A 15,930-nucleotide genomic window follows, 5' to 3' on the forward strand; every position below is an offset into this window, starting at 1 on the left:
ACTTAGTATAAATATTGGGCTGTGTGGTTGATTAAAAGCATCTCAAGTAAAACAGCACGCAAGATTTATTTAGTTAATGTAATTAGTTGGGTGTGTTGAAGCTCTAATAAAGAGAATTTAAACAATTTTGACCCATGTGTATGTTGTCTGCAATGAATAATGGTCTGATCTTCTAGGAATGAGCTGTGTCTGATTCCAATACTAATTCCAGGAATTAGTATGTTTTGTCTCAAGTTATAGATTTTTAATATAGTGCTTCAGTTAAAGTTGATTCCAGTATTCCGTCAAAATTAATCCATGACCTTTGTGTTTATTTAAAATGTGCATTTTCTTTAAAATTTAAATTATCCTCATTGTACTAATTCTTTTTCTTTCATTTTTTTTACGCATGACATCTCGCATACGAGTCCAAGCGACTCGTCATCTCCTTCCGCACTTGGCGTTGGGCCAAAAGCCCAACACAACTCTTCTCGAATCAGCCCATCCGCAGCAAAATAATCTGGGCCGAGGCCCATCACAGTGGCAGCCAACAGCAGCAGCCCAAAAATGGGCTGAGCCCATTTAAATCAATTTTTGTTTTACTCTTCTATTTTCATTTTATTTATTTATGTATTTGATTTGCAATTACATGACTAACACTTTAGTTGTTTTTATTTGCTTAGATTAGATGAACCTTAGCAGAATTATTAGTTTAGTATGACGGTAGTTAATCCAAGAAAACTAATAATTAATACTTATTGGGATAATTGATTTTGAAATAGCATGACTACATATTTTGAGAATCAAGATTTACTCTTTTTATCTTTAAATTTAAAGCATTACAAATTTCGCACTGACGTTAACTTATTTTTGAGAAATGAGGAAAATAACCCTTTTTCATGGATAACTGTTCTAAATTAGCTACTTTCCCAACACTTGAAATACGTATTTGTTAAACAATCTTTTCACAGCTTGTATTGAATTAATGGTCTTCCTACAAAACCTTTAAAGTTTTTATTACTATTAATCTTACAATAACTCTTTTAATTTGTGAGTCGGCATAACTCACTTTTCTCCAAATACATATAAACATCACATGTCCTATTTCTTTTAGTTTATTTTTTAACTAAACTCTTTATGCAACTATTATTTTCTACAAGTTTTACTTTAAATAACTTTAAGAATACTTATAAGATATTTTCTTAAATATTTAAAAATACTATATTCACACTTAGATTTGAATGCAGTCTCTTATCTCTAAACACATTTCCTTCAGGTTTACCCAAAGGAACTGTCCGACCACGGGTTGTCATGATGGACCCCATTTTGGACCCAGTGGCTTCCACCCAGCGAATTGTCCAGGCTACCGTGGTCGTGGGCTCGACTACTGTTAAGAAGACGAAGAAGAAAAAACCCTTCGGGTCTTCAAAGAAATCAGTAACTAATGCTTCCGCAGCAACCTCTTTCACTCCTCTCAAAATAAAGAAGAACTCTAGGGAAGGAACTTCTTCCGGAGGGAAAGAACTTCTTCCGGAGCCAATGCTACTTCTGAGGCCAGAAACCTCTCGATTTTGTCAATTCCTTTGGTTCCTGACAACATCTTTTTTTATGATGATGAAGAAATTGAAGATGACAACATAGTGGCCAAGAGGGTCAGGTCGGATCTACTCTAGAGATTTATCCTGCTAGTCCACTGCTACCCTCACACTTTGGTGCGAAAAACCTTAATCATCTCTTTTTCGAGGCTAACACTTCTGTGGGTGGAAACCCTTTTGCCAGAATTCCTAGACCGAGTCTTCGAGATCGTTGGAACACAGCATCCCCGCAAGGCTTTTATCTCCCAGAGCTGCTGCTCATGTGCTAAGGGATCATGCCTTTTCTCGGTCTCGATTGGTCGACATTTTTCCTGCTTCGAGTGTCAATCCGGACCAAATTGAAACTGTCACCATTACGATTCCTGAAGATACTAATCTTCTTTCAAGGCCCGTTGGTGTGGCTAACTATTTGAAAGCTTTAGTCTTGGAGTCAGACAAGAAAAAATAGACGGTGTTTCCTGGAAGTGTCTTTTTATTGAAGGCATGCATGCTTCCTCCCGGGTAAGATTCTTCCCATCTTATTTATCTATTTATCAATTTCTCCTTTAATAGAGACTTCTGATCCTTCATTCCTTCTTTTTTCCTTTATTCAGTTGAGGTCCTTATTGGCGAAGGTTTGAAATGATGTATTGAAGACATCGACAGGTTGACTACCAACCTGGAGGATAAGAATCGTGAGATTGAATACTACAAGTCTGAGCTTAGCAGAAGGGATTCTCAGCTGACCGGTGACTTTCCGGCCTTAAAAATTGAACTTGAGTATATGAAAGAATCCCTTAAAAAAGCTAACCAAGACCTTGAGCAAATGAAGGATGAAAAAGAAGCCTTCAACCAGTAGGCCAACGGGCTCCAAGAACATATTGGTAAGCTTTAATTTGAATTGACTCCCAAGACAAGGCCTTGCCTTTGTAGTGTTCAAAATGAATCCTTCTTAGATATTGAGGTTCGGAGATTAAATGCTGAGCTTTCCACCGTTGATGATAAAAGGAGTGCAGTAGAACAAGAGCATAATCATCAACTTGTTTTATGGAAAGAGCAAAGCTATCAGCAATCTCTAGATATTCAAAGGCTGCGAGCTAAACTGGATAATTGGGTCAAAAGCTACAACGGGATGAGGATCGTGCTTTTGTTAAAAGCTCAAGAGTCCTGGGTCATTCTTTATGCTGAGTATACCACTTGGAAATTCTGAAGGCTCGAATAAGCAGAACAAAAAATTGATAACCTTGAGGACATAGTAGAAGAAGCCCGTAGACTCGAGCTAAAAGCCTCTGCAGCATTACCTCCAGCTCCTCACCTTGACTCCGATGGTGAAGTGAAGATGCTGGAAGTGATGATGAAGGTGCTGAGACCGAAGAGGATGACCCTTCAAGCCCAACTCTTTCTCCGCCACTGACCAACCTTGTTACCTCCGACGCAGCTGACCATGATAAGGGGAGTGTATCCCCGAAAATTTAAGCATGTACTTTGTAATTGCTCGATGGTATGGAATATCCCCCTCAGTGTTTGGGTGCGAAAAATGAGGGCTCGAACAATGAAAGCCTTTTTTCAACAGTCCCCAGTACAATATTCCAAATCCAGCTCCCATTCTTATAGAAAAGAGTAACACGCTTTACATTGCTGCCTCATTAAAAATCTCGCCAAAAAAACCCTTCTTAGGATAAAAACTGATCTAAGGAAAAAATAGTGTAGCACGTGTTTTCAGAATTCATTGAATGGGTTTCTGAGTTAGCTACTTTTGCTTTCTCGTACCATCATGATTGTACCTGAAGAATCCGTTAGTACAAGCAAAATGAATCTGATTGAAACATACCTGTTAACAATAATACTGCTTCAAATGACTGACGTTCCAATTATTTGGCAAATTAGTTCCATCTTCCGTTTCCAATTGGTACAAATATTTCATCGTTATTTTTGCTATCCGGTAAGGTCCCTCCCAATTCAGACCAAGCTTTCCAGCATTCAAGTCTCTGGTATTAAGAGTAACCTTCCGCAGGACCAAATCTCCTACTTGGAGGTATCTGAGCTTAGTCTGGCGATTATAATATTTACCCATTCTTTATTGTTGCACAATTATCCTGAGAAAAGCCATTTCCCGGTGTTCTTCCAGTATATCCAAAGTGACTAGTAATGATTTATTATTTTCTTCTTCATTAGCGCGGGTATACCTTAAGGATGGCTCCCCTATTTCCACTGGGATCAAGGCCTCGGCCCCATTCACTGATGAAAATAGAGTTTCACTCGTGCTGAGCTTCGTAGTTGTTCGGTGTGCCCATAATATTTCTGGTAGCAACTCCCTCCATCTTCCTTTTGCCAATTTCAGCTGTTTCTTTAAACTTTGAACGATTGTCTTATTAGTTGACTCAGCTTGACCATTTGCGTTCGGATGATAAGAAGTCAAAGCGATCTGCCTGATTTTCAATCCATCGAGAAATTCTGTTATCTTCCTGCCAACGAACTGCGGCCCGTTGTCACAGGTTATCTCCTTCGGTATCCCAAAATGACAAATGATATGATCGTAACTGAAATCAATAACTTCTTTTTTCTCTTATCTTCTTGTAAGGTACTGGTTCCAGCCATTTAGAAAAATAGTCAGTCATAATAAGCAAAAATTTGACTTGACCGAGCACTACGGGTAACAGCCCCACAATGTCCATCCCCAATTTCATGAATGACTAAGGCGACACCATTGGATGCAACAATTCTGCCGGTTGATTAATCATCGGAGCGTGACGCTGGCATTTATCACATTTCTGGAAAATACTTTTGCGTCTTCCTCCATCTGGGACCAATAATAGCCTGCCCTAATCAATTTTCTCACCAATAAGTCCGCACCGAAGTGATTCCCATAAACTCTTTCATGTACCTCTCTTATTACATAATATGTCTCCCCTGGTCCCAAGCACCTGACCAGTGGACCATAGAAAGATCTTCTATACAACTGCCTATCCACCATGCAATACCGAGCTGCCTTTGTTCGTAATGTCCGAGATTCTTTTGCTTTATCCGGTAGATTTCCATCGCACAGATAATCTATGTATTTGTTGTGCCAATCCAAGTCAAACTAGTAGAATTTACTTCATCATGACTGGAATCCAACGCTGAATTCAACAACTGCACCACTTTTCCCGAGCTGATCCCTTCGGCGTCAGTCGATGACCCTAAATTTGCAAGGGCATCGGCTTCTATATTTTGTTCTCGTGACACATGCTCCATTGTCCATTCCTTGAAACAGTGCAACAGTATCGGAACCTTATCCAAATACTTATGTATCTTGTTATCTTTTACGTCAAAAACACCATGGACTTGATTGACCACCAAGAGGGAATCGCTTTTGGCCTCAATGACCTCAGCCCCCAAGTTCCGAGCTAATTCCAAACCTGCGATCATTGTCTCATACTCGCCCTTCATTATTAGTTAACTGTACAGTTCTAATTGCCTGGCTAATTATATCCCCAGAGGGAGTTTTTAGCACTATACCTAATTCGGACCCTTTTATGTTGATTGCCCCTTCCGTACACAAGGTCCATACCCCGGGTAAAGCCTCAGAAGAAATTAGAAATTCTTTTTCAACCTCGGGTATCATCCCAAGGCTGAAATCAGCTACAAAATCAGCCAATAACTGAGACTTTATTTTCGTTCGAGGCCTATATTCTATATCATACCCACTAATTTCAACAGCCCACTTTACTAACCTACTTGAAAGTTTGGGTTTATGCAATATATTCCTGAATGGATAAGTTGACACAACGCAAATAGGATGACATTGAAAATAAGGCCTCAACTTCCTAGCTACAGTTATTAATGCTAAAACCAATTTTTTCAGATGAGGATACCTAGTCTCGGCGCTTGCCAAGGTCCTGCTAACATAATAAACAGGAAATTGCGTACCTTTATCTTCACGGACTAAAACTGCACTTACCGCTACCTTAGATACGGCCAAGTAAAAAAGAAATTGTTCATTGACCAATGGTTTGGATAACAAGGGTGCACTTGAAAAATACTTCTTCAAATCTATAAAAGTTTGTTGACATTCTGGTGTCCACTCAAAATCCTTTTTCTTTTTTAGCAACGAGAAGAATCGATGACTCTCTTCAGAAGATCGAGAAATAAAACGGCTTAATGTTGCCAACCTTCCGGTCAATCTCTACACTGCTTTTACATCCTCCAGTACCTCCGGGATCTCTTCTATGGCCTTTATTTTATCCAGGTTGACCTCAATCCCTCGGTTCAGCACCAAGAATCCCAAAAAATTTCCTGAGTCAACTCCAAAAGCACACTTTTCCGGACTCAACTTCATGTTGAACCTCCTGAGCAGCTCAAATGCTTCCTGCAAGTGACTCAAGTTGTCCTTCGAACAAAGAGATTTAACTAACATATCATTTATGTAAACTTCCTTGGTCTTACCAATTTGATTTTCAAAGATATGGTTAACTAAACGTTGATAAGTACCTCCCGCATTTTTTAAACTGAAAGGCATAACATTATAACAATAAGTACCATATTCAGTGATAAATGAGGTTTTTATTGATCATCTGGGTTCATCATTATTTGATTGTACCGGAATAAGCTTTAAGAAAACTTAGCTTGTCATGACCTGTCGTTGCATCAATCATCTGATCAATGTGCGGTAAAGGAAACGAGTCCTTCGGACATGTTTTATTCAAATCTTTGAAGTCTATAAACATTCTTAACTTATATCTTTTTAGGTACCACCACTACATTGGCTAACCAATCAGGATTAGTTACTTCCCTGATAGACCCTATATTCAATAATTTAGTTACCTCTTTTTTAACAAACTTGTTCTTGTATTCGGTTATGGCCTCCTTTTCTACTTTACCAGAGAAAACCTCGAGTCCAGGCTGAGTTTATGGGTCGTTACTTCCGAAGAAATCCCTGTCGTGTCTAAATGGGACCAAGCAAAGCAATCGATATTATCTTTAAGAAATTTGATAAAACTAAGCCTGGGCTTCGATGATAACCCGGTGCCCAGGTATACCTTTCTTTCAGGCTGCTGACAAAAAAAAAAAAAACAACTTGCTCCAGTTCCTCTATGGTGGATTTTGTTGCATCCGATTCATCCGGGACTATGAATGACCTCGGTACTCCATAATTTTCCACCTCTTCAAGCTCTTCAATATTCGGCCCAGTGTTTTCCACTTCTTGTGAACCGACAAACTGTGCAGCTGTAATTGCTATTTTGCTTCAGTTTCCGTACCTTTGAAGGTGATTATTTTCCCACTTGCTCTAACTTTTCCTTCTCTTGTGCTTCAATAGCGAACATTTTTTTTGCTGCTGATTGTTCACCCCAAATTTGTTTGATTCCATCTGGTGTAGGGAATTTGAGAAGCAAATGCAATGTCAAAGGTACTGCCTTCATATCGTGTATCTAAGGCCTTCTCAAGATCGCATTGTAACTCATATCGCCATTAATGACATAGAATTTGGTGTGTTTGAGCATTTCTCCCGCATTGATTGGTAATATAATTTCCTCTTTTACCATCTCACTTGCCATGTTGAACTTATTGAGCACTCTAGAAGAAGGTGCCAATCCGTCTAGCATCGACAATTGGTCAACTACTTTCCATCGGCTGATGTTTGTTGAATTGCCCAGTTCGATCAAAACTCGTTTAACCCAACAATCCACAATCATGACAGAGATTACCAAGGCGTCATTATATAGAAGAATAATGCCATCCGCATCTTCATCAGTGAATACGATTGCTTCTTCTGGGATAAAGTTTCGCGATCTCTTCTCTCATGTTATTGAGAACTTCATCCTTTTCGTGATGAAGGGGGTTCCCGCGATCTCGGTTCCTCGCATTATCATGTTGATCACCTGACTAGGCTCACCCTGATCAAAATGTATGCTTGAAGCCTTGCTCTTTTCATATTCGTCCCTGGCTCTATTACTCAACAATTCCCTCAAATGTTCGTTCTTCAATAACCGTTCGACCTTATCTCTAAGGTGCCGACAATCAGCTTTTCGGTGCCCATGAGTCCCGTGGAAATCACAAATCAAATTTGGATTTCTCCTATTTTGATCCGTCTGTATGGGCTCAGGCCACCGAGTATAGTGAATTTTTTCAAGAGTGGCAACCAGCCTAGTCGCATCGACGTTGAAACAATAATCTGACAAACTCGGGTTTGCAACACCATTGACTTAGACTGCCTTTGATATAAATTTTTCATCATGTGAGCTACTTTTATCGAAGCTCGCTCTCTCAAACTGGTTACCACGGCTTCTTTCCGTCCCCGAACGGGGCCTCTCTGAACAACCATAAGGCTGATACCTTTCTTTTCCCAATCTGGAACCATAATCAGCATTTCTTCGCAACCTGTCATGGTTCCGCCTTAGCCCAGTTGGCCCAGTTGGCAAGCCAAACTGGTCATCTTCCACTCAAATTTTTTATACATACCCATTATGAACATTGATGTGCCGTGAATTTTGGCACATTTTATGTCTTTTCACTAGAAGTGTTGCTTGTTTTTAAGTGTTTTTACATCGTTTCTTATGTTATTTTGATGTTTTGTAGGGTTAGTTGACTAAGGAACGAAAATGATGCGAATTGCTGAAAAACGGACAACTTGGAGCAAAAGGACGGTCCGTAACTCGAGTTACGGACCGTAACGTGATCCGTAACCTAAGAGGAAGATCCAGATACATGCCGCTCAAAAGGACGGTCCGTAACTCATGTTACGGGCCGTAACGTGTACCGTAATCTGAAGGGTATTTCTAGTAAGAAGCCTAATTATTGTTGCATGTTATGCCCAGAAGAACGGTCCGTAACGCAGGTTACGGGGCGTAACGTCATGGCGTAACGCATTGGCCACTGAAGACTGAAGCCATGATCCGCTGGAAGATACAGACGGTAACCTGTGTTACGATCCGTCGAAAGAAGCCGTAACGGTTGACCTAATATCAAGCTGACAAAGGACGGAACAGAAGGACGGACCGTAACCTGTGTTACGGTCCGTAACGATGCCGCGAAGGGTGTTTTTGTCCGTTTTGACGCGATTTTTGGCCCTATAAATACTTAAAGTTAGGTTTTTAGCATTTATTCAGTTCTTTTGGGAGCATTAACTTTAAGCCTTTGATATTTGTGAAGTTGTTGGAGCATTTAAGGCATCAATTTCACCCTCATTCCATATTGTATTACTATTGTAAGTACGTTATGTTATCTTTTAAGCTTTCTTTGTTAAACAAAATGATGAGTGGCTAATTTTAGTTCTAAGGTTGTGGACCCCATGATGGGTATTATGTGAATGGGTTTCTACTATTGATATATGTATAATGATTGTTGGTATTTATTCAATCTTTGTGTTTTAGCGTTGGATAATGATTGCAAGCATTAGCCTAAGCCATTATACTAACTTTTCTTGGGAAAGAGAGTTAGCATTGGTAAGATTGAATAACAATGACTCGGGGCGTTAACCCTTGTTTAATAGACTAACTTAGGAATAAGAACAATTCTAATTGGCATTATTGGTCGCAACTTCGATTTCAACTCTTTCGCGTTTGGAAAAATCATAAAGAGGAAATACGGCCTATTTGTTGGGAAACAGTACGAAGTCCTTAAGAGATCGAGTGCATACCCTTAGAACAACCATTAGAAGTATATCACATTGAAACCTGAAGCATAATATCTAATCAAAGCTGGGTACACAACCTTAGTCTCTCTCTCTCTCGCATTAATTACAATTCAAGTCAAAGTATTCGTTTACTTTACACAACAAATATTTCAAACTATTCGGAATAGGATTAAAGCCTTTAAAGACTAGTATCGCATACAATTCGTACCCTTTTCTCTCCATATTCCCTGTGGGATTCGACCCCAACTTTGTTTGGGTTATTATATTTGACAACGACTGCTTTACGCCACTTATAGTTGTAATTTTTGGCGCCGTTGCCGGGGAATACGGTTTTGAAATTACTGATTGTTGTGTACTTTTCTTTAAAACTTTTTCTATTCCATCACACCTTGTTTGTTGTTTTGGTGAACTAAGTGAACATGGCAGGAAGACATAATCGAAATCAAGGAAGCCAAGGTAGGCTCCAAGTGAACCCACCTGCACCAGAAGAGTAGGAAGATGAGAATATATTTGCAGAATTCATCAATGAAGCTGATTATGCTTCTGCTGTGGTCCCTCTTAGGACTAGAAATACTACTTTCAAAATTGATAGTTCTATCTATCAGCTGCTGAAACTTGAAGGTTATTTCTGAAATTCTTCGGAGGACTGTCCACTCTGACATTTGAAGAACTTCCTGCACGTGTATGCTCAACAATCCCAAGGTGCTGTTTCGGTTGATGCACTTCGATTACGGGTCTTCAAATATTCCTTGGCTGGCCAAGCAAGGGAATGGTATGAAAAGCTGCCCAGCAACTCTATTCACACCTGGAGCGAGCTAGTTAATACATTTTTGAAGAAATGGTTTCCACCGAGCAAAAAGGCTGAACTTCGAGATAAGATCTTTGAGTTCAATTGTGACTCGGGGGAACAATTATATTTGGCATGGGAGTGGTTCAAGTACTATCTAGCTCAATCTCCAACTCACGGGTTTCCGGATGCTATTCTCACCGAGAAATTCTACAAGGTCTTAGATATAATGAATCAGATTGCTGTCAATCTTTTGTCGCGGGAGGGTGCTTCATGGACAAGTCATTTGTCAACATCACCCGTTTGCTTGATAAACTCACCACCCACAATCAAGCTTGTCATTCAACTGATACTGAGAGTCTCTCTTATGGTAGTCCATCACTAGCCGCTGTTGCAAAAGAAAACCACGAGAGGGATCATGCCTTTGCTCAATTGCAAACCACGGTGGATCTATTATCAAAGAAGTTGGCAGAAAATAATGATGCGGCTGGGGTAAATGTTGTTGAGGAGTTACCACCCCTCTCCCGGGGGATGTATCAAGTCACGAGGGGATGTACCAAGATGTGTAACAACATTATGAAGATGATAATTATGTCAACAACTCCCAAAGGGTTATTAGAGGCAAAATTATCAAGGTCCAAGCCATCACCCATGGCAGAAACCTCAACACCAATTGCAAGGTAACAATTATAGCGAGATAAATGATGGGGAAATCCAAATCAAAGGAATTACAATAACAACAATTATGGCAACAAGAGCTCTAACCCATACATTCCACCAAGGGGGAAAGCATCAAATTCCCAGCAGTGGAGAGACAATTCAGCTAGCAACTTTACTAGCAATGCTGCTAATGATTCTGCGGAGTTGAAAAGTATGATGCACAAAACGCTAATGAACCAGGACGGAACTGAAAGTACAATAAAGGGAATGTCTCATGTTCAACTATCTCATTCGGCACCATTCGAAGCTTGAATCGCAATTCGAGGAGACCTTTCTAGAGAAGTGCATACTCTCAACGTGGACAACTACCAAGTGATACGGTTCCAAATCCGAAAGGTAGTGGGGTAAACTCGCTGGGCATGTAGGTTGCTATTAGCACCTAGAAGTGAAAAAATACTTCAAGGTCTTCGATAAAAAGGTGATTGATCTTGAGCCAATTGTTGAAGAAGGCATAACTGATGTGTACGATGTTATTGTGGAGAAAGAAACAGAGGAGGAAGTCCTATTATAGCTGAAGAGGAGCAAAATCTTGAAAATCTTAAGGCACAAGGAGAAAAACATGAAAAGGGGAAGGCAAAACTTTCTGGCGCTCTACGCCCTTTGACTCAATTGTTCAAATCTTCACCGCCTTTTCCTCAAAGGCTAGTGAGAAAAACAGAAGATGACAAGTGTTTGCGATTTTATGATCAACTTAAGCAATTGACGATAAACATTCCTTTCATGGACGCTATCCAAGAAATGCACTGGTTTGCTAAGTATTTGAAGGATCTCTTAACAAGAAAGAAGAAGCCATTGAAACACGACCCGTGGGTATCACTCATCGCGTCAGTGCTATTATTTCCAAGACCACATACCAAAAAAAGGAAGATCCTGGAGCATTTACTATTCCATGCACCATAGGGCAGCAGGATTTTGCCAAGGCGTTGTGTGATAACGGGGCTAGCATAAATCTTATGCCCCTTGAGATTTTCAAGAGATCAGGATTTGGGATGCCAAGGCCCACTACCATGAGGTTGCAAATAGCTGACAGATCGATTAAAAGGCCAGTTGGGGTAGTTGATGATGTTCTTGTTTGAATTGGAGAATTCCTACTGCCGAAAAATTTCGTGATTCTTGACTGTGCTGTTGATCAAAAAATTTCTATTATTTTGGGAAGACCTTTCCTTGCTACAGGGAGGGCTCTTATGGATTCAGAAAAGCATGAAATCAAGTTCCGGGTTAACAATGAGGAGGTGACTTTTCAAGCCAGCAAGGGTATGAAATTGCCTAGTCTTTATCAAAGTATTTCAGTCATTAATTCTTTTGATGTGGTGGATGAAGCGGTAGAATTCAGGATGGAAGAAGGCCATCTTGGTCAATTTTGGTACAGAAGAAATGGAGGGATATATCGAGACGGTAAACTCACTCACCGGTCTGGGGTCTTACTCTTATAAGCCCAAAAAATTATCTCTTGATCTAGAAAAGCGAACAACTCCTCCAGCGAAACCTTTAATTATTGAGCTGCCGAAGTTGGAGCTCAAGCAACTTCCATCCCATCTTAGATATGAGTTTCTTGGAGCAAATGCTACTCTCCAAGTTATTTTGTCATCATTTCTGAATGAGGGCCAAACTCAAAGACTCATCATAGTTTTGACGAAACATTTGAGAGCTTTGGGTTGGACTATTGCAGACATCCGGGGGATTCCTACAGGAATTTGTGAGCACCGAATTCAATCGGAAGAGGAAATTTCACCAAGTGTTGAGCATCAGAGAAGATTGAATCCACCGATGCAAGAGGTGGTAAAGAAAGAGATTATTAAGTGGCTGGATGCTGGGGTGGTTTACTCGATTGCCAATAGTCCATGGGTAAGTCCAGTCCAATGTGTGCCAAAGAAGGGGGGCATCACTGTTGCCCCTAATTCTAAAAATGAGTTGATTCCTACAAGAACTATCACCGGTTGAAGAGTTTGCATGGACTACAGAAAGTTGAACACTGCATCATGTAAGGATCATTTCCCTATGCCTTTTATTGATCAAATGCTTGATCGGCTAGCTAGAAGGTCTTATTATTGGTTCTTGGATAGGTACTCAGGCTACAACCAAATTAACATTGCATTGGAAGACCAAGAAAATACTACTTTCACTTGTCCCTATGGGACATTCGCTTTCAGCCGAATGCCATTTGGTCTTTTCAATGCCCCAGCTACTTTCCAGCGATGCATGATGTCCATATTCTCTGACATGGTTGAAAACTTTCTTGAAGTCTTCATGGATGATTTCTCTGTGGTGGGAGATTTATTCGATGAATGTTTAGACCAACTTGATCGGGTGCTACAAAGGTGTGAGGAGACAAACCTCCTTCTCAACTGGGAAAAGTGTCATTTTATGGTAAAGGAGGGAATTGTCCTTGGCCATAAGATTTTCGAAAGGGGGATTGAAGTTGGCCGAGCCAAAATCGATGTGATTTCAAAACTTCCTCCACCCATCTCAGTAAAAGGGGTTCGGAGTTTCTTGGGGCACGCCGGATTCTATAGAAGATTTATCAAAGACTTCTCCAAAATTATAAATTTAATGTGTAAACTCTTGGAAAAGGAGTCCAAATTCAATTTTGATGAGAAGTGCATTATGGTTTTTGACGAGTTGAAGTTAAAATTGACCTCAGCCCCTATTGTTGTGTCCCCGGATTGGTCTTTACCTTTTGAGCTGATGTGTGATGCCAGTGGTCTTGCAATTGGCGTTGTGCTTGGTCAGCGGCTCAACAAAATCTTGCACCCAATTTATTATGCAAGCAAAACACTGAATGGAGCTCAAATGAACTATACAGTGACCGAACAGGAGCTAATTGCTATTATTTATGCTTTTGAAAAGTTCCGGGCCTATTTATTGGGTGCCAAAGTAGTGGTTCACACTGACCATGCTGCCCTGCGGTACTTAATGGCTAAAAAGGATGCTAAGCCACAATTGATAAGATGGGTGTTGTTGCTACAAGAATTTGACTTTGAAGTCAAAGATCGAAAAGGGTCAGAAAATCAAGTGGCTGACCATCTCTCCAGACTTGAAGCAGCAGGGAGACCGATTGATGTCTTGGATATTGATGACACTTTTTTCGGATGAAGAGTCTTGGCGATCTCCAGATGATGTGGCACTATGGTATGCCGACATTGCCAATTATTTGGTAGCGGGATTGTTCACGAAGATTTGAAGGCATATCAAAAGAAAAAATTCTTGAGAGATTGCCGACAGTATTATTGGGATGAGCCTTACTTATTCAGGACTTGTGCAGACAATATGATAAGAAGATGTGTGGTTGTATCTGAGGTGATGGATATTTTGAAGGCTTGTCATGATTCTCCGATTGGTGGGCATCACAATGGAAATAGAACTGCAACCAAGGTGCTATGTGGCTACTATTGGCCAGCTATCTATCGTGATGAGAATATGTTGGCACGTTTTTGTGATAAATGCCAGCGCCAAGGCACAATAGGTCGGAAGCTTGAAACACTGATGAATTTCGTGCTTGAGGTGGAGCTCTTTGATGTGTGGGGCATTGATTTTATGGGACCCTTTATGAGCTCATATGGCCTGAAATATATTCTTGTTGCGGTGGGTCATGTCTCCAAGTGGGTGGAGGCGGTGGCCTTGCCTAACAATGATGGGAAGAGAGTCATTGCCTTTCTAAAGAAGAACATCTTTATCAGATTTGGCACTCCTAGAGCCATTATTAGTGATGGTGGTTCTCATTTCTGCAACAAACCATTCGCTGATCTTCTTGAAAAATATGGCGTGCATCACAGGGTTGCCACTCCATATCATCCCCAGACGAGTGGTCGGGTTGAAGTCTCCAACGGAGAGAGATAAAGAGCATCTTAGCAAAGACGGTCAATGTGAATCGCGGCGGCGGGTCCAAAAGTTGGACGATGCTCTATGGGCATATCACACAGCATTCAAAACGCCTATTGGGACTTCACCGTATAAGTTGGTATTTAGGAAGGCATGTCATTTGCCTATTGAGCTTGAGCATAAGGCCCTTTGGGCATTGAAAAAGCTGAACATGGATTGGCATAAAGCAACCAAGCTGAGGTTATTTCAAATCAACGAGATGGATGAATTTAGGTACAATGCCTATGAAAGTGCAACATTGTATAAGGAAAAAATGAAATACTATCATGACTCGAAGATTCTCAAAAGGGATTTTCAACCAAAAGACTTGGTCCTGTTGTACAATTCGCGCCTAAAGTTCTTTCTAGGCAAGCTAAAGTCTCGATGGTCCGGTCCGTTTGAAATTGTAAGTGTTTCCCCAAATGGAAGTGTCATTGAGGTGAAAACCGAGGATGGCACTCGAACTTTTAAAGTGAATGCACAAAGAGTGAAACACTATCATTTGTGCATTGATGATGGTAAAGTGGTTGATCGGTATCGTTTGAAATACGGTTCCTGAACTGAAAATTGAGGTATCACGTCGAGCTGTGACGTTAAACCAAGCGCTGTGTGGGAAGCAACCCATATTTACTGCTTTATGAGTACTTTAAATATCGTATTTCCTTTGTTTTCTTTTATGTTTTTGGTGTTTACTGATGTGTTAGGATTCCGATGACAGAAGAGGCAAAAAGAAAGTAAGTGCTGAAGTTTGCAATGAAAGGACGATCCACGTTACGCCCCGTAACTCATGTTACGGTTCGTATAATGGAGCGTAACAAGATGAAAAAAATGCAGAAATCACTGAAGGATGCGGGACAAGTGTTACGGTCTGAGTTACGGACCGTCGAATAGCGTTACGGACCGTAACGTATGAGCGTAACATTGACTGAAACCTGGGCAACCACTGGAAAATTTGCACCGGTTACGCCAGGTATTACGGACCGTAACACGAGTTACGGTCTGTCGGCTGAATATTGCCATGTCATTAGTGACACATGAAAACATCATACCGTAACACCTATGATTTTCACAAAACTTTCTGGAAATTTGGGTCATGTTACGATAAGATGTTACGGACCGTAACACATTTGACGGTCCGTCGAACGTGTTACGGTCCCTGTGTCACAAATGAACAAAATGAGTTACGGTTGAGGATACGGCCCGTAACACTGTTCGACGGTCCGTCGAACGTGTTACAATCCATGAGCTAATTTGAGTCCTGAGCTTCAGCCAAAAAGTTGTATACATACCATGTTGTAGTTTCCTTTATGATGAATTGAGAACAACAACGCATGAGCTCCTTCTGTATTATAGCTAACTTTACCCTTCAACAGGTATGGGTAACCCAAGGCAAGGAAAGA

This window comes from Lycium ferocissimum, chromosome 6 (assembly GCF_029784015.1).
Source record: "Lycium ferocissimum isolate CSIRO_LF1 chromosome 6, AGI_CSIRO_Lferr_CH_V1, whole genome shotgun sequence".
NCBI lineage: Eukaryota > Viridiplantae > Streptophyta > Magnoliopsida > Solanales > Solanaceae > Lycium > Lycium ferocissimum.